Genomic DNA, 10,095 nt, shown 5'->3' with positions numbered 1-10,095 from the left:
GGTGTGAATGACACACCTGAATCTGATTAGACAGTGACAGTCCAATCACAGACCAGAGTCAAATTGTCCAATCAGGTGGTAGCTAGGTTCTTCAAGTTAGTCTCCAGTGGCGGTTCTGTAAGTTTGATTGTAATGGAGATTCAAGATGGACGACAGCGGTAGCTGTTCTGCTACTCAGGTGGGTCGTATTAGAAAGTTGTAGAAAATCACAGTAAACATTTCATGTGTTGCGTTCTGTAGGCAGCGCGTAGCTGCATCGCTGTTAACACAGTTGTCCAAACTTGTTTTCTATTCCAGGTGGGATACTTTATCTAGCGTTAGCCGAATGCTAATGTAGGACGTTAGCCGACCTCTGCTAGCAATAACATTTTCAGCCCTGTCAGTTGTCAGGCTAATTGTGAAACCTGCTCAGTCTAGGAGAAATCTCTTAGAGTTGACTTGTAACTGTTAGATTTGTAGTCTTGTAGATGAAAGAACTCCTCTAGTTTTACATGTCCCATTAATGTAAATGTCTTTTATATTTAATATTAATCGTCGCTGGCCGGTTTAGATCTGACCGGGTTTTCATCAGGACGGAAACATACAGGTGCAAACAATTTGTTAAGTTTCCGTCCTGATGAAGACCCGGTGAGGTCGTAAACCTGTCGGCGTCTTTTTACTGAGATGCCCTGTTACAGGTGCGTTTCTGGTGCGTTATTGTGTTCATCATTTTAATGTTGTAGCTGGTAAAGGTAGGGATAATTTGAACTTCGGTGAGTAGCCTGTAAAGGTCTCACCACAGATGACTTAAGTCCCATTATTAGGCTTATACTGTATTTATTTTTTATTCATCTAATTCTGAAAAGAAACTATAAACTCAAGTTATCAAATAAATCTAGCGGAGTAAAAAGGTATGGTAAGATGTGAGAAGCAGAAACTAAAAATAAGTACAGATGCTTCAGTTACTTAGTTACAGTGCTTTTCCCCACAGTTTGATGCTGTTACTACATTAATGAGACTAGTAAGCAAAGGCTAGGAGAGACTCGGATGTGCAAAAAATATGAACCGATTAGAGAAAACTGTCATTAAAAGTCCCGTTTAGCCTCAAAGTGCATCATATTCTGAGAAACCCGAATAAAGAATGCAATAGTCCTTTAATGAATCTTATTTGTGTAAAATGTGCTAGTTTGTAAAGGTTTGTCTTTCTATGATAAGACTAATTGTTATAACTAGGACAGACATTATTGGACATGTATCTTTCAACAGGCCACGGGACGCATGGACAAGAATACGGGACTGGTGTGAGGAGGACCGACAGCGTTCCAGGCCCCTGTCACTCCTACATATGGACATCAACTGCAAGTTGATGAGGTGAGAAACGTGTTTTAGTTCGACAGGTCAGACTGTTATTTCTCAGCCATTTTTTTTCCTGACAAACTAATTTCAAAAGTGTTGGAGCAACTTTCATATATTGTAACGAAAATTCTCAAAACTAACATGGAGCCCAATGTAATAGCATACAACGGTTCATTCTTTGTTCCAATGTGACCCGTTTTCCACTGACAAACTTCCTAGTTTGATATGATTTAAGACAGCTGTAAGATGTGCATATTAGCATCTTGTTTGTACACAGGGTCAGAATGAACTGTACTGTAACAGTTTCACTTACAGTATGATAATGAAGCTTTGTTGTTGTGCCAAAAGTTCAGAGCCTGTATTGCTTTAGTAAAAACTTTGTGTTCTAGCTGTAATGTTTATGGTAAACATTGTCTTAAGTGATTGACCACTGCTCAAGTGAGCAAATAGAATTTTTTTTTTAAATTCACTGTGGATAAACTTGTTTGGCAGAATTGGCTGATTGAGTCAACTGTCACAGGTTCTGATCCTCCAAATGGCCAGAAACAAGGCAGCCATGGCTCTGGAATTTGTCCTTGATGCTGCAGAGAAACCTGACTTTACATCCAGGTATGCAGTCTTGTTATTGATAACTTCTGTGCAATACTTCTGCCTTAACATTTGTGTTTAAGCTCAAAATGTTTGTTTTTGGTGAGATTGTCTTAAATTCAGTTATGTTCATTGAGGTCATAGTTAGAGGTGTTCCTAATATTCTGACCCTCTGAATAATGTAGTACAGTACAACACCACCAAAAACTGAAATATTGAGCTTCATAAACAAATGTTAAGGCAGAAGTGTTGCACTGAAGTCAGTTATGCCCGATTTGGTGTGTATGTCAGTGTTACATTTTATAGTAGTAACTCTGCTTTTGCAGTCAACCTTGTAGAATTGTATACTTTCCACATTGCACTGAGTGTCTTCGCCCCCATAGTATACAGCCTGCCATGATCTTTGCTTTACACTAATTGGAACACCCCTATATTTAAATATTAAGTGTTTTGGTCCTTCATTGGCCTGTAAAAACACTACCTCCCCTGCAGAGTACCCTTTTTGTTTTTACACACGATGCTGAAGGTTTGGGCTTAGATGAAGTACAACAAAGAACTCAAAGACTTAAACCAGTGCATGATATCTTAGATGTTGCAACAGCTTTATTGAAGGAAAAAAAAAAAGAAGCCCCGTTAAACATTTAGTCAGGGCCCTTAAAACACTCTCCCACACAGAGTACCCTTGAAGTTCCGGCGTAAGATGGGAAAACCCTACTGGTGGGATCACAAGGTAGAGTACCTCACATTACTGGAGAAGTCTTCACAACTGTGGTCCAGGCACATGCAGTGCAACAGCATGGAAAAGATGCGACATACTCTACCTTGATGACCCATCAGTAGGGATTTACCATTTCACCCAAAACTTCAGCAGCTGGCTGAGCTGGATGGAGTGGCTGAAAGAGAAGTTTAAGGCTGTGATTGCAGTAATAAATGGTCCATTTGTAAACAAACTTGCCTGTCTATGCATGTCCTCAAGGAGGCTGCTGATGGTCTGACCACAGAGACATCTGGTTAAGGATTGCCTAGGAGGGAAATGGGGAAAAGCTTGAGTTTAAAACATATGCTCTATAATACGAACCCATCACATTGGTTTTGATAAGTTTTCTTCATTTTGAACAAAACTGGCTTATCACCATCAAGTCTATAAACATTCACTTCTGTTTACCCTCAATTTCTGAAGCAGGCCATGCAAATTTGATCTTAAAACAGTAATTTAAACTACTCTGCAGTTGTAAAGCACCACTCGTAAAAAGATTCCACTTTTAAGCAATACTAAACTGAAGGAATGTTTTATTTCACAATGGCCTGAACAATTTACTCGCCATCTGAATTGTTTGTGGTGAGCCCACAAAGCTTTGGTTTGTTTTCACTGGGCCACGTGCCTCACAAGTTCTGGAGTCGACGTACTCTTCGGGTGCACAGTCTTCAATACAGCATTTGTTTAACAGTTACTTGCCTTTCATGAAGCAATAGTGGTGGCCACAAACAAGCAAGTTGGGGGGAAATGAACTACAAAGATAGTGTATATCAGGGGTGGCCAATTCCAGTTCTCAAGGGCCACTGTCCTGCTTGTTTTCCAACTATCCCTGCCTGACCTGCTGCTGATTACCTGGGTCAGGTGTGTTCAGCTAGTCAGAAGCTGGAAGAGAACAATTCACTATCTTTCCTCACTCCACTTTCATCTAAGATCGTATCTTCCAGGTCAGGCAGGGATAGTTGGAAAACAGCAAGAGAGCAGCCCTCGAGGACTGGAATTGGCCACCCCTGGTGTATATCATCTATGCAAAGTATGGTTAGTCCCAATGTTGTGCATATTGCCAAAATACAGCAAGTAATAAAGTACCATCAAATACTAGTACAGTCAATACAGCTCTGAACAAAACGATACTGGAATACATTAGCAGCTCTGTAGGTTTTGCCTATACCACAAGGTCTATATTCAAAATTTTGTACAATGCAAACATGGAGAAAGACTGTAAAGGTAAAAGCTCCACAAACGCTAGCGAGTCCACCTCAAGTGAGATTAGTGTCACCTACCTTTATTCATGAAAAAACAGGTCCTTCATACAACACAATAAACGCCTGCCCAGAGCATCTGAAGATAGAGAATATTTTGCATAAATGTATGAAATAACACCATTGTTTATTGTTCTGGTGAACTTACCCATCCACAGCTTAATAAAGGGGTGTAGTGTCAATTTGTTCTTGAGGGAAAATGTAAATGTGTTTCCCATTGTTGATCATCTGGAACATCTAGTCTTACCAACACAGACAGGATCCTCTGGCCACTGCCACCTTGAATGTAGAACAGGAGTAGAATAAGCGTCACAAATATAGATGTGATTTAAAAAGATGTTTTACTAAGAAAACGAAGCGTCTTCATTTGAAGGGAACAGGCTTTTCGAGCCGTTCATTAATGACGACTGGCAGCTGATGGTTTGGACTTCAATCTAAATGGAGGCTCCATCTTACACAGAAAAACTCAATAGTCACGTACTCAACTAAAAATGTTTCTCCACTACAACAAAAGAAATCCGTGTCAAAGACCAGTGTCCTCTAAACATTAATGAACTTGTTGGGTGTTTAAAACAAGATGGTACTAACGATAATCTAGTCCAGATATATTCGATACTGTTCCCATAAGGCTGGCAGGCCAACTACAGAGCCAACAGGGGATAGGTGGCTAGTTACCACTAAGTCACGGCAAACTCCCTAAAATCAAGTCTTAATTAACCTCATTGTTCAAATGAACAAGCTAAAGCAAAACAATAGCGTATCGGAAGGCTAACCTCACATGGAGCTAGTTAGGACACACGCCTGGTTCGCCTTCAGCCCGAAAGGCTTCTTGCTAGCAGAGTTTTGCTAACGCTACATGCCAACATTAAATTCTCACTAATGCAAGATAAAGTAGCCTACATGAACTAGAAACCATAAATTTATTCAACTGCTTTACCTCAGAGTAACAGCTAAGCATCTGCATGCACGTAGAACATTAAGATTTAATTGCAAAAGATCTGCAAATAGATCAACCTGTGAGCGTCCACGACCCTGTCATCACCATCTGTCCTTCCTTAGGCACTGTTAGCTTGCTGCCTTATAAACTCCGCCCACTGACAGGTGGATGTAAGGAGCTCATCAGTGTGATTCACTTCACCTGTCAGTGGTCACAATGTTATGCCTGATTGTTGGATATGTCAGTAGTCAGGATTCTAATGGTAACTGAGTTGTACTCAATTTGCTGCATTCTATCTGTATTATTTTCCTACCAACAAATTTACTTACTTGCATAATGGTATCTATGTGGTAATAATTTGAATGTGTTAGGTTAATGTGAAATCAGTCCCCTCATTAAAATTCACATTTATGCAAAGCATATAAAATAATAATATGACAAATAATGCACTCTAAATGATAAAACCTAATGTAACAACAGCATTAAAGCAACGGGCATCATATCTAACATGCTATCTATCACAGAGGCCTAGAATTCATAATTCTCACAGCTTCTGGTAGGAAACTGGATTTGAGCCTGGTGGTCCTGGCCTTGATGCTCTGCAGCCTCCTGTCTGAAGGAAGGAATTGAAAGACTTCATGCACTGGGTGTGTGGGGTCACTCAAGATGGAGGAGGCTCTGGTCCTGCACTTGATGATATAGATGTCCTCAATGGAAGGCAGACTGCAGTGTATAATGGTCTTTTGGGCCAATTTAATGGCCCTCTGTAGCACCTTTTTGTCAGCAGCAGAGCAGCTCCCATACCAGACCATGATGGAGCATGTCAGGATGCTCTCCACCACACACCAGTAGAAGGTTAAGACCAGAGCATCCAGGCCAGCCCAATTGAGCCTCCTTAGAAAATATAGATGCTGTTGGGCCTTCTTTATGATGGTGGTTGTATTAATGGTCCATGCAAAGTTCCTAGAGACGTGAAGTCCTAAATACTTTATGCTGGAAACCATTTCCACAGCCATTCCTCCGATGAAAAGAGACAGTGGGGTGTGGCCACACCTCCTTAAGTTATATTATATACAGTACCTGAGAAGCCGCTGCAGTGCTTTGCGCTGCCATCATCGCTGTTGCAAAACACTTCTTGAATGGTTTCACAAATTGTCTGTGCAAGTATTTTACACTATTTATTTATATGATTATTAATTTCAATGTTGTTTTTATCTGTTATTATTATTGAACACTCTGGTTTTCCATAAAAGGCTTTAAATCTGAACTGTTCTCACCTGTAAACCAACACCAAGTGTTTAGGTACTTCCATATTGATACAAACCCTTGCTGTGAGCTACCCATAATGGCTATAAGTAAGCAAAGTAAGCAGCTACAGTAGTTTTCCTTTCAGCAATCAGCAAATGTACCACTGAACATTTTCACAGTATAAAATCTTTCTCCAGCAGCCAGACAGTATGTCAAACTTTGGCTCAATTTGAGTTCACTTTCATTATTCTCCAGTCTCTTTGGAGCACAGTACAGTCAGTGAACCTCTCTCTGCCCACTCCATCGCTGGATATACTGTAGTCCCTAGGTTGCAGTATATTCTGAGGGTCTGCTGAGCTGTGGTGGTCCAGCCTTGGGAACGTCCTGGGCTTCTTTTAGAACAGGTGGAGGCTTGAGCTCAGTTTGGCTGGATGGGTCAGTCTTCTTTGAAGGAAGAGGTCTTTATTTTTCTGTCAAAGGTTAATTTAAATCTTATGCCACTGAAAATAGTGGTGGAGGTTTGCACTCTAAGTGCTGTCTAGTTGTAGCTGACTTTAATTGGTACCTTTCCTAAAATCTTATGGACCAGTGTAAACACCATAGCATCTTTCTAGGTTTCCTTCCTCTCTTGCTGTGTTTGCATTTCTTGTAAGTTTCTGCAAGTGTCCTGAAGGCATCTTGTTAAAATGTGTGATGTGTTCCAGTTATGGTTCTTATCACTGCCTCATTTGCAGAATTGGGATTGAGCTCAGACCACTGCAATTCAATTATTTTGAATATTGCTTCTACAAGCAAAGCACGCAAAGTCCTTTCTCTCTGCTGTTTATGGACTCTTGGCTGACGTTGCATGTTTTTCTCTTGCTGTGATTGCACTGTGCTCTCTGGGGCTTTATCATTGCTGTGGTTTTGCTGACTTTCTGGGCAGAACAGGCAACTTTGCATCTCCTGAGAGTTTTCACTGTAGCCCAGGAGATATTTTTTTTGAAATTCTAACCTAAGTTTTGCCACATTTTGGGCAAATAGATTTATGTAGATTTTCACTTGATGCATGTATTCCTTTAGTGGTCGCTCACTGTAAACCCTGCCAGAGGCTCTATAGATTTTTCCTTCATAACAGTTAGTGACATGCTACTACTTACATTTTATGACAGTACAAAGTAGCTAGTTTTATATTTCATTATTTTGTAATCAATGTTTATTGGTTAATACACATTTGTAACCAATACAAAAGACAATGAAATATAAAACTACCTACTTTGTATAAGATCTTGGAGAAAGCGACAGATCGAGAAGAGCTAATTCATCAGGCTTATCCAATTTGCATCAAGAATCATTCTACTCTGCTGAAGATGTTATCTTCAAAAATTGCAGCAGTACCATGGGCTGAGCTTGATCTGGATTCTGGTGTCACAAATAAGTTTTGAAGAACCGAATCTCAAGATTGGGTCAACTTTTCTCTATAAGCCAAGTTGTAAGACTAGATGAGATAAGATGCTCAGAAAGAGCGGAAGGCATTTTACCTAGGCATAGTTTTTGACCTAGTCTACAGAGTTCTAGGAAATATTATGATGAACACGTCCAAAGAGGGACCATTACACGCAGTACTCTTAACACAGATGCTAATTACAGAGACTGCAGGCTAGGATACTGCTTACAAGCCAAGTGCCCACAGCAGTCGGGTGATTTCACTAGTTTATGGACGGGCTGTTAGGGAAGGAAGAGCTCCAAGCGTAGCGTTGACCTTTCAATCAAGAAAATAAACCAGATTTAATTTAATTTCACTCAGTTTGTCTATTTAATATATAAAATACAGTAAAACATACGCAAAAAGGATAAGGTTTCAAGGGACTTGGATACTTTGGTACAACAAACACTTTTGTAAAAGCGGTATAGAATTTCAGTAACATCAGTGCATACTTTGTATATGAAAATATACACAAATTGTATATCATTCTCAAAAAAAAGTATTTTCTTTACAACAAAAACCCAAAGCAGACTAGCTCAGCACAATATATTAGCTATAAATTTCATCTTGAGTATTTCATATGCTACATTATTCTGAGTTGTTTTAAAACTCACTTGTGATGCATGTCTGTTCTCATTACTGTATGCAACGTGTTTTGTTGTTACCTGTTACCCATGCATTAAATTTTTTTTCAAAATTAATGAATTACTAATTTCAGCTGTTTCCCAGTTTTATAAATATATTCTATATCTTGATTAAAACTGCAGCATTTAACTGGTATTTCCTTCACTGCATTTGCTAATACCACAACAACTGATCGTGCAATTTTCAGCAAGTTGTTTCAAAAAAGGAAACCAGTACTATGTTTATGATAAGGAAGATAAAATATACAAGAGAAAAAAAAACAGTTGGCTATCCTACACAAAATATCAATAAAATAAAAGCTTCATAATCATATCATTATAATAGTAGACAATGGAACTGTCACCAGCACAAATTAATCCAAAAATAGTGAGTTTCTAAAAAACATTGTACACAACAAGTAACAGGGGTGCAGGTTTTCATGTCTCATAGATTGTCTTGTGACTACACTGCTAGATTGGACAGAGGGCCTTTTTGTACATTAACAAACCTGCGAGAGGCAAGATGTTAAGGTATGGTGTCACATTTCAGTCAACCATCAGTACCCACAAACCCAAAAAGTTTCATGGAAATAAATCTTTGTAAAAATGGAAGTGACTGCATGGTAAGAGAGGTCATTAGCCATCAGAAGGCTGCTACTGCTCACCAGAATTGTTTGACCGTTCAGAAAATATGCTTATTCATTCACTGCTGAGATTTAGATTAGAGGAATTCTCATGTCTGCTCATTAAATATGAAGCTACAGCCAGGAGCTAGTTATCTTAGCATAGCATAAAGATTAAAAATTGGGAAACAGCTAGCCTGGCTCTGTGCAAAGGCAAAGGGGGGGAGTAAAAGTCTTACCACCATCTAAAGGGGTGGTTATCTGCTGCAGTATTTTTTGGCCAGCCTCTAACGTCCTGGAGTCACGTGAACTTTATGTTCACATAATGCTGGCTGAATGGAAAGATCAGAAAAACGTACATTAATTTGGATGGAAATGACCCAGAAATCCGACATTTGCTCAAAATTATGCTCGAGGCGATAAAACATAAATCTGGCATTAAGGGTGAGTATCAGAGTAACTAACAGGAGGATTTTGGTACTGTTGGACCGAGTCAGGCCACTAGTTTTCCTGCTAATCCAGCTGGCTGCTGGCTGTAATTTACACAAGTCAGTATCAGTATTCTCATCCAACTCTGCAAGAAAATGGACTAGTTTAAGTTTCTCAAAATGCTCACTATTGTCGAAACGATTTAAGGGATTCTCCAACATGGCTTTATGTACTGGTGTCAGACACTGGATTTACAAACTACACCTGTGGGCGGCGACTAATCGCACAAAATAGCATCAGGTCATAGAGCAGCCACCTCACCTACACTGACTCAAAAGTGTAGGACTGTTTCACTACATAATCAACAGACAAACAGTGGCTGACACCCCAGTCCACACTTAAGAGCTCTTCTCAGGAAAAAAGAAAGTCAAGCAATCAAAATACCAATTTGTAGACTATAAACAGCCTGTGTACTCACACTCATGCACAAACTTGAAATGGTTTAGACAAAATAAATTTGTGCTGGAAAACACAGCTAAACAAACAGCACTTAGAAGCCAATTTTTTTATCACTTCATTTCAAAGTGAAAAAAAGGCAAAACATGTCTCCTCTCCTTCCTCTGGAAAAAAAAAAGTACAATTCTTTTAATCAAAGATATGTATAACTAAGTGTATTTTATCACAAGTAGAACTGATTGGCAATGCTCAAATAATTACTTCATGTAAAGATGGACAAGTTTACTCTAATTGTGGGTTTTAAAAATGTGTGGTGAGAATATGATGACACCACTACCACGCAGGCCTCTGTGAGTGAGACGGAGAGTGCACACA

The 10,095-nt window shown here is 39.4% G+C and overlaps 1 long non-coding RNA gene across 3 annotated transcripts in view; it reads left to right on the top strand.

The window, feature by feature from the left end:
- Positions 1–26: 26 nt before the first annotated feature.
- LOC109958585 (uncharacterized) overlaps positions 27–10,095 on the top strand; it is a 32,116-nt gene continuing 22,047 nt past the window's right edge. Inside the window, exons 1-3 of one of the 3 annotated variants that reach the window (XR_002274707.1) lie at positions 27–178; positions 1,246–1,350; positions 1,856–1,944. This is a non-coding gene — a long non-coding RNA (uncharacterized LOC109958585). Of the gene's footprint in view, positions 179–1,245; positions 1,351–1,827; positions 1,945–10,095 lie in introns of all 3 variants that reach the window. The other 2 variants (XR_002274706.1, XR_002274705.1) reach the window with 2 other exon arrangements.

This window comes from Monopterus albus, unplaced genomic scaffold, assembly GCF_001952655.1.
Source record: "Monopterus albus unplaced genomic scaffold, M_albus_1.0 scaffold34.1, whole genome shotgun sequence".
Lineage (NCBI taxonomy): Eukaryota > Metazoa > Chordata > Actinopteri > Synbranchiformes > Synbranchidae > Monopterus > Monopterus albus.
Note: the sequence above shows the minus strand (reverse complement) of the source record. Positions and strands in the feature narration are given on the sequence as shown.